The sequence below is a fragment of the Microtus oregoni genome, unplaced genomic scaffold, assembly GCF_018167655.1.
Source record: "Microtus oregoni isolate MIOR12 unplaced genomic scaffold, Mior012 000068F_ref0000429, whole genome shotgun sequence".
Taxonomy (NCBI): domain Eukaryota; kingdom Metazoa; phylum Chordata; class Mammalia; order Rodentia; family Cricetidae; genus Microtus; species Microtus oregoni.
In genome coordinates, this window is record NW_024543975.1 from 849,122 (window position 1) to 866,084 (window position 16,963).

General features: G+C 50.7%; 1 pseudogene; it reads right to left on the bottom strand.

Annotated features, from left to right (window-relative positions):
- LOC121440538 overlaps positions 1-16,963 on the bottom strand; it is a 59,981-nt pseudogene that overhangs the window by 22,026 nt on the left and 20,992 nt on the right.

Here is a 16,963-nt window from a genome sequence, read left to right on the forward strand (position 1 = left end):
GTTCAAGGTCACAGGGTCATGAGCCCAAGGGCAACATTCGTGTCTGGTGTGCTGACTTGCTGTGTCAGGTGTTCAGAGTTGAAGCACGATTAATAAAAACTCAGGGTCAGAAATTGGGGTTCAACCTGAAGATCTGAAAAGCAAAACAGCCAGTTACTGGCTTTTACCTCGACCTCAGTCTGAAATGGTGATCCTGCCTCCTGGAATCTCAGAAGGAGACTACGTGACCGAGAGCTGTTTCCTCCCATTTATAATCCTCTCTAGGGCTAGGATTTAAAGGTGTGCACCACCGTGGTTAAAGCCCTGAACCTCTTGGTTTCTATGGCAACTAGTGTATCTACTGGGATTAAAGGTACGCGTCATTATGGCTGCTGGGATTAAAGGTGTATGTTACCATAACCTGGTCTGTAAGGCTGACCAGTGCGACTGTTTTACTCTCAGATCTTCAGGAAGTCTTTATTTATTAAAATACAATTGAAAAGTCACAGCACAAAGTTTAGCTTCTGTTATGAACAGTTCCACAGTTAGAACCATCAGCCCTGTCCCCTAAAGGAACTGGGACTCAGAGTCTGACCTCTTCTAGTGTGTCCTCTTAGAGGGCGGGTGTGACCCACAGGAAGCCCCTCATGTAACCAGTCCAGCATAGCCTTGCCCTGTTCCCTTCCTTTCCCTTGCCTGAGATGCCCACCACCCCCACTTAGGAGTCTCTACCCACTCTGAGGGAAGAAGTGACATTTTAAAGTGATGGCCCTCAGGGACTCGGTAAAGAACACAATTCAGAGGCTTCTGCTCTCGTGAGATAAGGCAAGCAATGAGCTGTAGAATGGTAACAGGTTGGCCCAAGAGCCGAGTTATCCCAACCATGAGAGGATATGGTGGCTCCTCCATGGTGTGATAACTGCCGTGTGGCTTGCAGGACATGTACCTGGGTGAGCTCTGCAGGGTCACAGTGCAGACTGCAGGTGCTGCCAGAGGAAAGTGTGATACAATGTGGCGGTCAGGTGACACTGTGGCCCGAGGGCTAACATCTGCTATTTCTGCAGAAATGTCCCGGGCCAAATGCACTTGAGATCTCCGAGACAATAAAGGGAAAAGGAAGACGCCAGATCTGGCCAGGCCAAAATTAGGTCACAGCATGGGGAGAGCCAGGGTCAGGCTTTCTGCAAGAAGAGCATAGAGTTGTCCTTGGCTAGTGGCCCTGAGCTTTTCTGGGTGAGGCAACAACAGGGACTTCCCATGCACTCCAAGCACAGAGTTCTAATTCTGCCCCATTGCGGAATATCTGCTTCTTTAAATCCCCACGGTGAACTGGAGCTAGAAAGCATTGGCTCTGTTTTCTAGTTAAGAAAACTGACATTAGCTCATTGCTGGGAGCTGGCGTTCCAGTCTGTGCAGAACTCAGGTGCCTTCCTTTCCATGATGTTAAAAAAAGCTGAGGGTAGTCAGTATAGTTACCTAGCCTGGACGGTAAGAGAGTTGGGCAGGGCAGCCTATGGTACCTGTTGTATACATGTGTGCACACATGTATGCATTGTTAGGTATATTTCTTAAGATGAGCTTCTCCGCCTATGCGAATAATTCCAGTCAGACCGAATCAGACCAAATAAAAGATGCCCACATTTAATGCAGTACTCTCAGGTGGCATCAGGAAAGCCTGGTGGGGGGAGAGGGCAGGGGAGACCACGTGTTCCTTTCCTGGAGGTGGAGTCCCGTAACAAGGTGACTCCCAGGGGAGGGGACTTAAAATGGAGCTTCCTGCTCCATTCCTGCTCCAAGGATGGGTGCCAGGGGCTGGGGTGATGCTTTCACCCAAACATCCCAGAGTCCTTGGATAAAGGGGTGTCAGGGGGTCTCGACCAAACATGTATGTATGATGAGTGGATAGGTGGGTGAATGCACAGATGTATGGCGGATGGTGGGTGGGAAATGGAAGAATGCACACATGGTGAGTACAAAGATGAGTCGTTGGTGGGTATATGATGAATGAATGAGTGAGTGAATGGGTAGGTGGATGGGCAGGTGGGTGGATGAGTGGGCGGATGGGTGGATTGACTGATGGATAGATGGGTGGACAAATGAATACCTAGGTGGTTGAGCAGAGGGTGTTGGGTGGAGATGCATACATGGAGAAGTGGACGATAGGCAGATGTGTAGGTGAGTGAATGGATGTGTGGATGGGTTGGTAGACGGATGAATGGGAGGTTGAGGAGTGGATGGATCGGTTGGTAGGTGGATGGCTGGAGGGCAGAAGGGAATAGGTGAATGTGCAGATGGAAGGATTGATGGGTAAATAAATGGATGGGTGACTAGATGAACGGGTGGGCGGATGAATGAGTAGATGCACAGATGAATGGAGAGATGATCATAGACAGACACACAGTTTCTCTAACATAGGCACTTACATTTTCGTGGAGCTTCCTGGTTTTCTGAGCCTAACAGTCTCCATATAGAAAGTCTAAAGTTTGCATGTTGCTTGCTATCTCCAAATCATTGTGCAGAGTAGTAAAAGCCTCTTCAGATGCGGTGTGGACAACGGATCTTACTGAGGGAGGAGATGCTCTGAACAGCATCAGGGAAGCACACAGGTGGGGTTCTAGAAGCTCCGGTCAAGCACAAGCCCTCACTCTCTGCAGCAAAACCAGACACATCTACAAAATCAAGGAAGGCCGTGGACAGAGGTGTGCTGGCAAGGGGTCCTGGGGGCTTTGGCCTAAGCTTCCTGACGGTGGGCAGGTAGGGAAGCTCTGCTCCATTGTTTACCCAGCCCAGTTTGCTGCAGAGAGGAGCACGTGACTCACAGGTGATAGCCAGCAGATGTGATCAATCTCGGCTCCCAGCGACAGCCTTCTTTAGGCTCCCCAGGAAGGTAGGACCAAATCAAGCAGGATATCCATTTGGGGGAAGAAGAGCCTCCATCTAAGTGGGGATTTCCTGTGGCTGCTGTTTGGGAGCTATTGGAAACAGCATTCTTGGCAGGGGCCAGTCCCGGAAAAACACTGAAGGAGCCCTTGTTGCCAGACTCCCAGCTGTTCCTACACTGTGTGGTATCTTGTGACTTGTGTTCAACAGAGAAGACCTGGGTGAGTCCAGCTCTGCTGTTCACTGACCTTGTGATCAAATCACCTGTGTTCTCCACAGGCTCGTCCGTCTTCCGTGGGCATCTAGCCTGGCTAGAGCCCCTTAGCCATCCTCAGTCGCCTCTAGCCCGCCCTAGCAGTTCCCTCCCTGCCTCTTTCCTGGGGGCACAAGCTCACTGTGGTTTCCTCTGACAAAGCTCCCTCCTGTAGGGCCCATAGGTCTACCCCTGCTCCTGGGGTTCATCTTGAGGACAGTTTCTGGTCAGCCAGCTAAAACATTCTGTTTGTTCCTGTGCTCCCTCTGATTAGCTGTAGGGCATTGTTTACTCCATCTTGGGTGTGGCAATTTCCCACCTGCCTGGGGGGAATTCCTTGTGCAGCAGCTAGGTATTTAAGGATTTCCCCAAGGTTGAATAAACGGCCTTCAGCTGCTCTCCTTTCAAATGATCCAGGTCTCCTGTGTGTTCTTTCAATCCCCAGGCCCCTGCCCTGCTCACTTATGGTACAGTGGTGCGCAAACTGTACCGAGAGGGTAACAATTGGAGACACCGCTGGCATCGTCAGGAATTACACCCTCCTCTTCTGGTGTGTTTTTAAGGAAATACCAAGAGTTGTAACAAACTGCAAACACCATGGTTGAAGATAAGTTTATTGACTGTTCTCACAGTGGGCAGGAAGCAGGTGTTCACCCCTGCAGGTGGCCGGTCCTCTGTACTTGCTGGAGGTGGGGGGTGTAGATTCTTCCAGCCTCTGTCTGCCTCCAGAAGACGAAAGGGCAGGGATGCCTGAGAAGACACACCTGCTTCTTAAAAGCCCAGTCCATGGACAGCACACAGACCTTCCGCTCAAATACCCCAGCAAGATCTTGCCACTGGCCCACACTGTGAGTGGAGGGTGGGTTGCACCATGGAGCCCCACTTCTATGACAACTTCCAGCCATAGACAGGGAGCCTGAGGTCCGGGAGCAGCCACTGCTCCCACTGCTTTTGACTAGCTTCACTTTACCCTTCAAATGGCCAGCTCACTATTGCTTCCTCCAGGAAGCCTGCCTTGAGCCTCCAGGCACCATGGTCAGATGCCCCTCTCCTGTGCCCCAGCATCCCATCCTTCTTGGTATTATACTGCTCTGTAGCTTCCTGGATACTGGAACTTTAGGTAGTGAAATAGAGCAGAAGTACCTGGAGGTTAAATTCTATGTGTACCTGAGCACCCATGACATATGAAATAATAAGTTATTGGATGGGTGTGTGAATGAGTGTGGAAGTGGCAGAGTGGTAGATGGAAGGGCAGATGGATGTGTGGGTGAATGAATGAATGAGGTGGACCAGTGTGTGTGTGTGTGTGTGTGAGTGTGTGTGTGTGAGTGTGTGTGTGTGAGTGTGTGTGTGTGTGAGTGAGTGTGTGTGAGTGTGTGTGTGAGAGTGTGTGTGAGTGTGTGTGTGAGTGTGTGTGTGAGTGTGTGTGTGTGAGTGTGTGTGAGAGTGTGTGTGTGTGCGTGTGTGAGTGTGTGTGAGTGTGTGTGTGAGTGTGTGTGAGTGTGTGTGTGAGTGAGTGTGTGTGTGTGAGTGTGTGTGTGAGTGAGTGTGTGTGTTTGTGAGTGTGTGTGTGAGTGTGTGTGAGAGTGTGTGTGTGTGAGTGTGTGTGTGTGTGTGTGAGTGTGTGTGTGGTGGATGAGTGGATGGATAGTTTGGGTGGTAGTCAAGTGGATAGATAGATCCTGGATGGATACATTGCTAGACCGATGATAGGTCAATGGGTAGATGGATGGATGGATGGATGGATGGATGTGTTCAATGGGTGGATGGATGGATGGATGGATGTGTTCAATGGGTGGATGGATGGATGGATGGATGTGTTCAATGGGTGGATGGATGGATGGATGGATGTGTTCAATGGGTGGATGGATGGATGGATGGATGTGTTCAATGGGTGGATGGATGGATGGATGTGTTCAATGGGTGGATGGATGGATGGATGGATGTGTTCAATGGGTGGATGGATGGATGGATGTGTTCAATGGATGGATGGATGGGTGGATGGATGGATGTGTTCAATGGGTGGGTGGATGGATGGATGTGTTCAATGGGTGGATGGCTGGATGTGTTCAATGGGTGGATGGATGGATGTGTTCAATGGGTGGATGGATGGATGGATGTGTTCAATGGATGGATGGATGGATGGATGGATGGATGTGTTCAATGGGTGGGTTGATGGATGGATGTGTTCAATGGGTGGATGGCTGGGTAGATGGACGCACCATCAGACACACAGGTAAATGGAGAAAAGATGGACTTTTTCCATATAAAGCTTCATTCCCATGCCTGCAGACTGCCCGGGCTGCCTCTTGACTCTCAGAAAGCTGTAGAGAACTGGTGGACCCTGCTGGGAAACTCTAGCAGTTTCTGTGAAAACTCTGGAGGCCCTGCAGCTGAGTCAACCAACATGGACAGTCTGTCCATTCTCCTGCCCCCGTGTTCCTGGCAGCCTGAGATAGGTGTCTTTTAACACAAGTGCTAAGCATTCAGGGATCCCGAGGATGGCTCTGGCCCCAGCAAGCCCTAGAATATGTCTTCCTTTGCTCTTTCTAGGGAGCGAGCTCTGCTCCCCACTCAATGTCTCTCATTTCCTTGGCCTCATGGATAACTTCTGTTTCTTTTCTTTATTTGATTGGATCAGCCCAAACTTATCCCAGACTCACTCTTGGAGAGAAGCAATGACCTACAGCTCCTACCCAGAGCTCTGTCCTGCACACTATCTGCCAGGCTAACTCCCTGCAGAAGGGAGGAGGCAGGACCTCCCCACAGGGGAGGAGGTCATTTCTGGACAGGAACCTGGAAAACATGGCTCCCAGATAGGAACTGGGAGCAAAGGATGAAGTGGAAAGCAGAGAGGGCTAGGAACTTCCTTCTCTCACCCCCAAAGAGGACATCCCCAGAAGGTCCTGGGGTGTGAGCACCTAGTAAGCATTAAAATGGCGGCCTCTATGTGGAGATGAGCCTACTGTTAGCCAGAAGATAGCAGGGGCCTAGGAACCTGGGTTGGGGCAAAGCCTGGTCTACAGATTGACCTCTGCCCTGGAGGAACTGCTGTGTTTATCTTCCAGGAGTCTCTGGTTTATTGAGTCTCAGCTGTGCTGGTGGAAGAATCCATGTTCACCCAGCTCTGAGTGTCCCTGCACCTGTCAGCTCTGGGAACTAAAGAGCCATCCTAAAGGCCACTGGAAGAAGCAGGCTGGCTGTCTCTGCTGCTGCCGCTCTGAGTTCCTGACGTAATTAATGCCTTTCCTTCGCACAAGCGTTCACGAAGTAAGGACTGTGGTTCTCCTCATTCCACAACTGAGGTAGACAGACTTAACAAGTCGCCCAGTGACGTCCAGCCCCACCTCTCTTTTTCCTTGCTCAAGGTCACTTTCCAGGTAATAAAATACAAAATACACAAATCCCAAAGCTTGGATTTGTGGCTTCCCACAAATGGACATGCTGGTGTAACAGCCACTCCAATCAAGAAGCAGGACATTTCCCATCACCCTACTCAGCCTTGTAATCAGTACCCCACCAAGAAAGCTGCCATTGCTTCATGCTGTCCTGTAGTCTGCCCCAAGACTGGCGTGGCTAGGCTGCACAGTGTACCTGCACAATGGCTCATTCCTTTCCCCTCCACACTGTGCTGGCAAGAATTGAGCTCAGGGGCTGAGGAGATGGCTCCGTAGGTAAGGGCACTTGCCACAGAAGCATGCAGATCTCAGTTCTGAATTCCAGAACCCATGTAAAAAGTCAGGTATTGTCTTTTGAGCAGTGCTAAGCACAGCATTGTGAAGAATAGACAGGAAGAATGCTGGGGCTTCCTGCCTGCCAGCCTAGGCCCAGGTTCAGTGACATCTTGTCTCAAAGGAGGATAGAAAATTAGAATAGGACGCGTTTTCTTTGGCCTCCATTCAAGTGCATCCTCTCTCTCTCTCTCTTTCTCTCTCTCTCTCTCTCTCTCTCTCTCTCTCTCTCTCACACACACACACACACACACACGTTTTTGACATACAAAGTAACATCAAAGTTTAATACTGATGATTATTATATCTTCAATAAGCACGCTACAACCCATGTATCCAGAGTCTGTGTTCACAGTCAGGGACTAGTGGGGAGCGCTAGGTCACCCTAAGGAAGGAAACTAGAACAGACTAGTATGATAGGTGGGAGGTGGGGGAGAAGACTGGAATGGGAGGATCAAACCAGGAAAAGGGAAGAGGGAGGTGAGGTAAGGGACAGCTAAAGCTAAGGGCCACGCTAAGGGCCACGTGGAGATCATATGGAAGCCTACTATAGTGGAAACTCCTTATAAGTTATCATATATGAAGGTGATCTAAAGGGATTGACCTACTGATGGGAGAGGCAGACTCAATGGACATCTCTCATTACCAAATGAAGGTTTCAGTTCTGGAATGGATTACATCTTGTCGAGTTGTTGGCCAAAGGGGCCCATGGGAACCCCAAAACAACCCAGGTAAGGCCCTGTTACTGAAAACATACCTACATAACTCATTGAACATGAAGAAGTTGAGCTGGTGCCTACCTAGGGCCTTCATCCCTACTGACTGGTTCATGGTTCTGGAAGGTACTCTATGTGCTACCAGAGGAGAATGGTAAACACCATTCCAGCTGCAAACTTCAGTCTACAATGGTGGCCTGCCTGCAAGGTATGCTAATGCAATGGTGTCACAAAGCTTTGTGACAACCAGCCACTATGATTGGATTAAAGGCCCACACCATGAGATGGAACCCTTCCCCAATTCTGCTTAGGTGGCCAAGAACCTAAGAGTAGATATGCCAGGGACCTAGGGGGAAGCCAAACACTGCTGTTCTGCTAGAGGGACACAGCAATAAAATGCCTCCTAACAGCACTCTGCCACACTCATAGGTCAGTGTCTCACTCAGTCATCATCTGAGGAGCCGCCTCCTGCAGTAGCTGGGAACTAATACAAAGACCCACAGCTGGACAGTGTGCGGAGTGAGAGACCTCAGACATTCAGAACTAATACAAAGACCCACAGCTGGACGGTGTGCGGAGTGAGAGACCTCAGACACTCAGAACTAATACAAAGACCCACAGCTGGACGGTGTGCGGAGTGAGAGACCTCAGACACTCAGAACTAATACAGAGACCTACAGCTGGACAGTGTGTGGAGTGAGAGACCTCAGAACACTCAGAACTAATACAGAGACCCACAGCTGGACTGTGTGCGGAGTGAGACCTCAGACACTCAGAACTAATACAGAGACCCACAGTTAGACAGTGTGTGGAGTGAGAGACCTCAGACACTCAGAACTAAATAGGACGTCTCCATCAAACCCCTCTCCTATTCTGATTTTATTTTTATTTTATCTAATTTATTATTATTATTATTATCATTATTATTATCATTCCATATCCAAATGAGAGAGAGAGAAAATAAGGATGTGAGTTTGACTGAATAAGAAAGTGGAGAGAAGTTGGGACAAGTTGGTAGGGGGGCAGGGCCATAATCAGAATATACTGTACTAAACTGTACTAATAAAACATTCTATTTTTTTTTAAAAAAATATATATATATACATATATATATATATATATATATATATATATATATATATATGCTTAAAGTTAATGCTTCTCAGGGGTCCTCCAAATGCCTTCCATTTTCTCTAATTTTTGTTGGAGGATGCTGACAATAGAAAATGGAAAAATAAGCTTCCTAATCTTCCCGGAATCCGTCAAGCTGGAGCCTCTGTCTGGAGTGTTGGACACTGTCCTGCCAGGGACAGCTGATCTGAGTCACTAGCAGCTGAGATGAGGAGGTTTAGATAGCTCCGGGCCCTGTGCTTGTTTGATGATGGGGGCAAGGGGCCAGAGAGAAGTAAAGTAGCTCCTGTGTGTGTGTTGTCTGGGTGGGGTGCGGGATGCGGCTCTCTATCAGTACAGGTGAGAGACATAGGAACCAGTATAGGTGACAGAAGGAAAGCCATTGGGCCACAGGGAAGCCCATGACACAGAGCCCAAATGAGATAAACCCTTGTCCCTAACTAGTTTCTAAGCACTGGCTTTGCTGATATGCAGAAGCTTGTGCCTCCAGTGTCCAGGTAACTATGGGTCAGTGACAGCTTCAGCGACTGGGAACCCTGTTCAGTGTCTCTGAATTGGTCCCTTCTCACATGGGTGTCACTCTACCCAGGTCCAAGTCTCTATGCCTATCCTCCTCTCAACGCTAGGAGCATCTGAGGGGCTTACAGGACATCTAACAGGACTGGAGATGTGGAGAAGCAGGGCCCTTGCTGTACCCTAAGTAGGGGACACTCTGACAAGAAAGTCTGCCCATGCTGCTGCTTCTTCCAGGACGTTCCCCAGCTGCTGGACCTGACCCTGGGGCGTGTCTGTGATGAGGGCCTCGTGTGGCCTGCCTGAGCTCATAAGGTCACGCCCTGCTTTGTGCTTCTCTCCTTGTGAAGCCACCCTGAAGTTGCCCCCCCAAGAGCTTTGCCTGACGCTGTACAGATTGTTTGGGGGAAAATATTATTCTCTCACATCTGGGAACGCAGCAGGTGCGAGAAGTCTGGTCTGAGCCAAGTCATCAGGAGGCCACCACAAAACCACCCAGAGGAGTGTGGAGGGGTGAGGACCTGCCAAGTTCAACATGCAAAGGCTCCACCTCCCACCGGCTCAGCTTCCACCACCATAGTTCAGCAGGGGCTGTAGCCTGAGCCCATCAGTCAGTAAGGGAAGAAGGCAAGCCGACTGCCCCCTGGCCCTAAAGTCAGTGAGCACCTTGTCTACTTAGAATCATTTTTAGGAAATAAAATAATCAACTAGTCGGTGGTGACTGCAGACACCCTGATGCAGACCATGAAACCCTCAATTCTCTTCATTCCCAAGTTTTCCCACATTAGGGACCTCCACTGCAGAAAGAGCCAGACAGGGCAGGTGGCTCTCAGGACACAGGGGTCACATGGTGCTGAGCTGATGCCCCCCAGCACCCAGCAGAAGCACATACCATCATGCTTATGAATACTTCCTCCGGTCTCGGACACAGGGTTCCAGCAGGGCCTGTTCTGCTCCGGCTGTCCTTCCAAGCACGCCCGACCCTGTCAATCAGGGTCCTCACTACTCGTCCATTAATTTTCTTTCCCGCATTTCCCCAGCTATTCTCCAGCAATTTCTCTTCCAAATACCCTTTACAGTCCACTGCTACCTGCCCTGGAATGACATTCTGCTTGCTAATTTATACTAAGACATTAGCATTTTTCCCTTAGGGTCTTCCTTTCTGGAAACCTGAATGTGTCTCTGTTTTATTCAGATATGTAGTCTTCACTCCTACCCTGCAGCAAAGGGTTAAAGATTCCTCCCTGCAACACTCAAGACTATTCAGCAAATTGCATAGGTGCCTCTCAGCCCTGGCCTCCATTAGGAGGACATCCTCCTTGGAATAGCAGTTTGGAATTAACGGTCGTGAGCAGCAGCACAGAGAACTCATTTTTCCTAATTCTGATTCCTGGTCCTTTCGGCAGTCCTTCTTGTAAGGCTGCTTGCAGTTGTTCCTGGACACTCGTGGTCAGGGCATTTGTTCAGGTTTTTCAAAGTGGAGAATCATCCCATCAGCAAATTCTTAGCTGTTTTCCTTTCTCTTTGGTGTTGATAATTTTGACTTGTGTTTTCTTGACCTTCTAGCCTCCTGGAGCCACTCTGTGGCATGCAGAGCCTGGACCTGGACGTGGTAAGATAGAAGGTCCCAGGTTGTGGTATAGGTCATGGCATTTCCTATTCGGAGAGTGCTTTCACAACCCATACCTCAGTTGGTTCTTGCATGGTGATTCAGTTAACCAATAGCTGTGCTGAGGGTTGGGATGTGGCTCAGTGGGCAGAGTGCTGTTTACCATGAGCAAAGCTGGTTCCATTTCCAGCACAATAAACATGCCGTGGCTGCACCCTCCTGTAATCCCAGCACTGTAAACATGCCGTTGGCTGCACCCTCCTGTAATCCCAGCACTGTAAACATGCCGTGGCTGCACCCTCCTGTAATCCCAGCACTGTAAACATGCCGTGGCTGCTCCCTCCTGTAATCCCAGCACTTGAGAGGTAGAGACAAGAAGATCATATATTCAAGGTCGTCCTCAGATACCTAACATAATTGAGGCCAGCCTGGCACACATGAGACCCTTTCTCAAAACACAAAACAAAACAAAGAGTGCTGACCCCTCAGATGCACCAGGTGCAGTGACACCTGCCTTGTCCCCTCTGTGCCACAGCCCAGCGTGAGTCTGAGAGGCAAGTGGGCTCTCATCATCCTAAAACACAGAGATCCAGAGCCCAGAAGAGTGGGAAGGGTCATCCTTACCTTACAGGTGAGGTTGGAGCACAGAAGGGGAGGGAGCTGCACAAGGTCCAAAGAGCCAGGAGGTTTTGGGGCTGAGGGGATCCTGCTCTGTGTCTCCACCTCCAAACCTGGCTTCCTGATCCCTAAGGGCCAGCTGGCCTCCAGGCAGTGCCAGAGTCCCTGCTGGCACCTGTCCTACTTGGCCGAGGGCTGAAAACAAGACTGGCTTTCCTCGATAACAGCTAAAAAGGAGAACACGGCCATAGGTGGAGATCCCATGGAGGTCAGAGCCAGGCTGAAAACCTGGACCCTGCCAGTCGCTCTTACCAAGTAGGTATCACCTGACCTTGGGGTTCACTGCTGCTGAATTCCACTTTCCCACCACTGCTCTCAGAAAACTGACTGTAGGCTGTGACCTAATTCTGGACTACATGGCTTTAGGCCCAGCCTAGAACCAAGGCTGTTGCCAGACCTTGTAAAATGGCAATGAGCGTGGCTATTGATAATGGGTTTATATTCATCTGAGCCACTGGTTCATAGGGGCGCAGAATGTAGCAGTGAAGTAAAACCTTCTGTGGTTCCCACTTGTAAAACCAATCCTAAACTGGGAAGTAATGGCTTAAACCTAATAATTCCAGGACTTCAACAACTGAGCTAGGAGTGCTATTAGTTTAGGGCTAGTTGGGGCTGTATATATGTATAGAGAATTCCAGACTGAGCTACAAAGTGAGAAGCTGTTTGAAACAAAACAAACAAAACCAGCTAGATGGTGGTGGCACACACCGTTAATCCCAGCACTCAGGAGGCAGAGACAGGTGGACCTCTGTGAGTGTGAGGCCAACCTGGTCCATAGAGCAAGTACCATGATAGCCATGGCTGCTCAGAAAGACCCTGTCTTGAAGAAAGATAAAAAACATACAAACAAAACCAAACACATACATACACAATAGAAAAAGAAGAAAAAAAGAAAGAAAATAACACCGAAAGGAAATCAATCCTAAGGTTTACCTTTCTGGCTTCACCTCAGCCTGGCCAAGCCATCTGTCTCCTCCGTGTTTCTTCTCCATTTCTTTCCCAACCATCTTTCCTCTGTGCTCATTCTGTTCCCTACTCTTGGAATGTTATTCTGTCATCTTCCCAGGCCCTACCCTAATCCTGACCACACTCAGATCTTCCCATCCTATGTTCCCAGCAAGTTTCCTATAAAAGACATCTTAACCTCCCTGTGTGCTAAGTCACACAGACAAATATTCTGGCTTGGGACACCGGTGCACCTTTCTGATCCTTGGCATCTCTACTGGCAGAATGGAGAAGGTCGAGACAAAATCATGGTGGCCATGGGTGCTTGTCCAAATGATTTTCAAATACTGCCTCTATTGGGCCTTCCTCTGGTGTCTAGATTGGAGAGAGAACCTAGGAGAAGATTTCTGGGAGATAGTGTGGAAGTGGGCATGTGGGAGGGGCTGTGTGGGAGGGGCGCGTGAGAAGGGGAATGTGGAAGGGGGCACATGGGAGGGGGCACGTGAGAGGGGGGATGTGGGAGGGGGCATGTGGGAAGGGGCATGTGGGAGGGGCTGTGTGGGAGGGGGCATGTGGGAGGGGGCATGTGGCTTTGGTTGGCAGGAGACAGGTCTCACAGACTCACCCTGTTTCACTGCTGTCTCCCACCATCCTCTGGGCAGCCTTGGATGGTCCACTGGGAAGGATAGGCTCCTGGGAGTCTGCTCTCCCAGCCTTACCTCACTCCTCTGCAGCCTGCAGGGACCGCTCATCTGAGAGTACACTTTGTGTGGGCTGGGGAGAGCCCTAGGTGCTGATGGAGCTGCTTAGTACAGGATGCTCCAGCTCATGACCCCATTTGTTCCTCTCTGGTCAATTGACCACTGCCGTCTCTATTCTACCGGCGAGGCTCAGCAAGGCAACACAGCCAGGAAACCAAGTAGCATCTAACACTCTTGCTTTGGGGGGGCCTCCTATGGCTTACAGTAGGAAAGATGGCAGTCCTGACTTTGAGGTTTGGTGTAGCAGGGCAGGAAACTGGAGTTGGTATTTAAGTATCTGACTCTTTTCTTCCTTTTATGCCTTCACCCTTTCTTCTTTCCTAGCCAGCAAATATACACCAGGTACCCTGCTAAACAGTCAGAGAAAGGTAGCAGAAAGGACTCTGGGATGCGGTTCTGTTGGTTGAGGCCTTGGCTCTGGTGCCGAAAGTTCTGAGTGTAGAAAGAGATCAGAGAGGCTCCAGAGCTGGATCAGGGAGCTAGCAGGCGGCTCGCTGATTCGGGAAATAACCAGGCCAGCTTAAAGATAATAAGGGGAAACTCACGCCACAAGAATGGGAAATCCGAGTTCTTCTGTGTCCCGCGGAATCATCCAGAGAGAGCACGCCCCCTGTCCGTCCCAGTTTTTCTTCCTGGGCTCCAGGTAGCCATGCCTTAACTAGGTTCCACTTCTTTTTTTTTGTTTGTTTGTTTTTTTTGTTTTTGTTTTTTGAGACAGGGTTTCTCTGTAGCTTTGGTGCCTGTCCCGGAACTAGCTCTTGTAGATAGGTTCCACTTCTTAAAGGTGATTGGTTAACAGAGCTTCCCCCATCACAAAGGCAAAGCTCGGGGAGTGCTCAGACCCAACATGACACCTCTCAGTAAGTTGTGGACAAGGAGAAGCCATGATGAACTGAGGACCATGGAAAGCCAAGTCTCCTTAAGAACATCTGTGAAGGGCTGACCACGGCATCAGCTCAGGGCCTTGAAGAAAGTTCCCTCAGGTCCCCGAGAGTGATTTTACCTTAGCTGCTGGTTATTCTCACCGTGGTGCCCAGGGACCCCCAGACCAATTAAGTAATCAGAGTCTTGGTCCCCTAGTGATTCCAGTGTTCAGCAGAGGCCAAGAGCAGAGTCTGAAAGACACACTGGAGCAGCTGGGGATTAGTGGCCTAAGGGTAGAGAAGACTCAATAAATGCCAAAGATGAGAAAGGCATCCTAGGCCCCAAGGAAGACATTGAGTAGAATCTTGGAGATGGAATGGAAGCGACAGGAAGTGAAATGAGCTGGACATGAGGTGTGAAGACAGTGGTGAAGTTGGGGCGGGAGGAGATAAGCAGAGGGGATGTAGAGGGAGTGAGTGGATGTGGAGATGAAGTGGAGCAGAGATGAGGGAGAGGATGCGGTGAGGTAGAAACCAGATGCAGTAAGGTAAGGTGAGGTAGGACAAGGTGGGGTGTTAGGGTGAAATGAGATGGGTAAGTGATGTAGTGGCGAGGTGTCGGCAAGAAGGTGAGGTGAGGTGTGGTGGAGGTGAGGTGTGGTGGAGGTGAGGTGTGGTGGAGGTGAGGTGTGGTAAGGTGTGGTGGAGGTGTGGTGGAGGTGAGGTATGGTGTGGTAGAGGTGAGGTGTGGAGGTGAGGTGTGGTGGAGGTGTGGTGAGGTGTGGTGGAGGTGAGGTGTGGTGGAGGTGAGGTGTGGTGGAGGTGAGGTGAGGTGTGGTGGAGGTGAGGTGAGGTGTGGTGTGGTGGAGGTGAGGTGAGGTGTGGTGGAGGCGAGGTGAGGTGTGGTGGAGGTGAGGTGTGGTGGAGGTGAGGTGTGGTGGAGGTGAGGTGTGGTGGAGGTGAGGTGTGGTGGAGGTGAGGTGTGGTGGAGGTGAGGTGAGGTGTGGTGGAGGTGAGGTGAGGTGTGGTGGAGGTGAGGTGTGGTGGAGGTGAGGTGTGGTGGAGGTGAGTTGAGGTGTGGTGGAGGTGAGGTGTGGTGGAGGTGAGGTGTGGTGGAGGTGAGGTGAGGTGTGGTGTGGTGGAGGTGAGGTGTGGTGTGGTGGAGGTGAGGTGTGGTGGAGGTGTGGTTAGGTGTGGTGGAGGTGTGGTGAGGTGTGGTGGAGGTGTGGTTAGGTGTGGTGGAGGTGTGGTGAGGTGTGGTGGAAGTGAGGTGTGGTGAGGTGTGGTGGAGGTGTGGTGAGGTGTGGTGGAGGTGAGGTGTGGTGGAGGTGAGGTGTGGTGAAGTGTGGTGGAGGTGTGATGAGGTGTGGTGGAGGTGAGTTGAGGTGTGGTGGAGGTGAGGTGTGGTGGAGGTGAGTTGAGGTGTGGTGGAGGTGAGGTGTGGTGGAGGTGAGGTGAGGTGTGGTGGAGGTGAGGTGTGGTGGAGGTGAGGTGTGGTGAGGTGTGGTGAGGTGTGGTGGAGGTGTGTTGAGGTGTGGTGGAGGTGAGTTGAGGTGTGGTGGAGGTGAGTTGAGGTGTGGTGGAGGTGAGGTGTGGTGGAGGTGAGGTGTGGTGGAGGTGAGGTGTGGTGGAGGTGAGGTGAGGTGTGGTGGAGGTGAGGTGAGGTGTGGTGGAGGTGAGGTGAGACGTGGTGGAGGTGAGGTGTGGTGGAGGTGAGGTGTGGTGGAGGTGAGTTGAGGTGTGGTGGAGGTGAGGTGTGGTGGTGGAGGTGAGGTGTGGTGGAGGTGAGTTGAGGTGTGGTGGAGGTGAGGTGTGGTGGAGGTGAGTTGAGGTGTGGTGGAGGTGAGGTGTGGTGGAGGTGAGGTGAGGTGTGGTGGATGTGAGGTGAGGTGTGGTGGAGGTGAGGTGAGGTGTGGTGGAGGTGAGGTGAGGTGTGATGGAGGTGAGGTGTGGTGGAGGTGAGGTGAGGTGTGGTGGAGGTGAGGTGTGGTGGAGGTGAGGTGAGGTGTGGTGGATGTGAGGTGAGGTGTGGTGGATGTGAGGTGAGGTGTGGTGGAGGTGAGGTGAGGTGTGATGGAGGTGAGGTGTGGTGGAGGTGAGGTGCAGATGGGGCTAAGTGTAGCGTTTAGGGAGGGCTGTGATTTGGATAGTATCATGTCTGGGGAGGAGGCCTATTCCGCATGGTGCACACATGGATGCAGGGAGCTAAGGCCAATTGCTAAGGACTCGTGTCAATGAAGAACCTGAAACCTCCTATCTTGGGCTGCCTCAGTAGAGAGAGTGTGGATGGTATGAAGGTTGACTTCAATTCCGAGATCAACTGGGAAGAGAGTGCCAATGAGGAATTACCCACATTGGGTTGACCTGTGGGCATGTGTATATGGGGAGGTGTTGTCTTAACTAAATTAATGACTATGGGAAGACCCAGTCCACTGTAGGAGGCACCATTCCCTGCGAGAGTAGAGAAACCCAGCCGAGCAGAAACAAAGCAAAAAGCATGTGTGCTTTCTCCTCTTGACTGTGGCTGTGATGTGACCAGTTGTCTCCAGCTCCTGCCACTGTGACTGCCCCACGACACTCTGTAACCTGGAATTGTGAGCTAAAATAAATTCTTCCCTAAGTTGCTTGTTGTCAGGGTTTTTTTTTCTTTTATCATAGTAACAGAAATGGGCAGATGGCAGAGTGGTGTCTTCATCCATGCCAGTTCTTGGTGCTAAGTGGCTCTAGGGGACATGGTGCTGGGAGGAGACTAAGCCCCTCCGTGTGATTAGTAGTGAGGGCTACGGTGGCATCGCATACCCAGGCCTTTCCCATCCTGGTTGAGGAAGTGGCTGGGGTAGAAAGTTGAGATGCAACACTTGTGTCCCCTAGAATTTACATGCTCACTTCAATCCAGTGTGACGG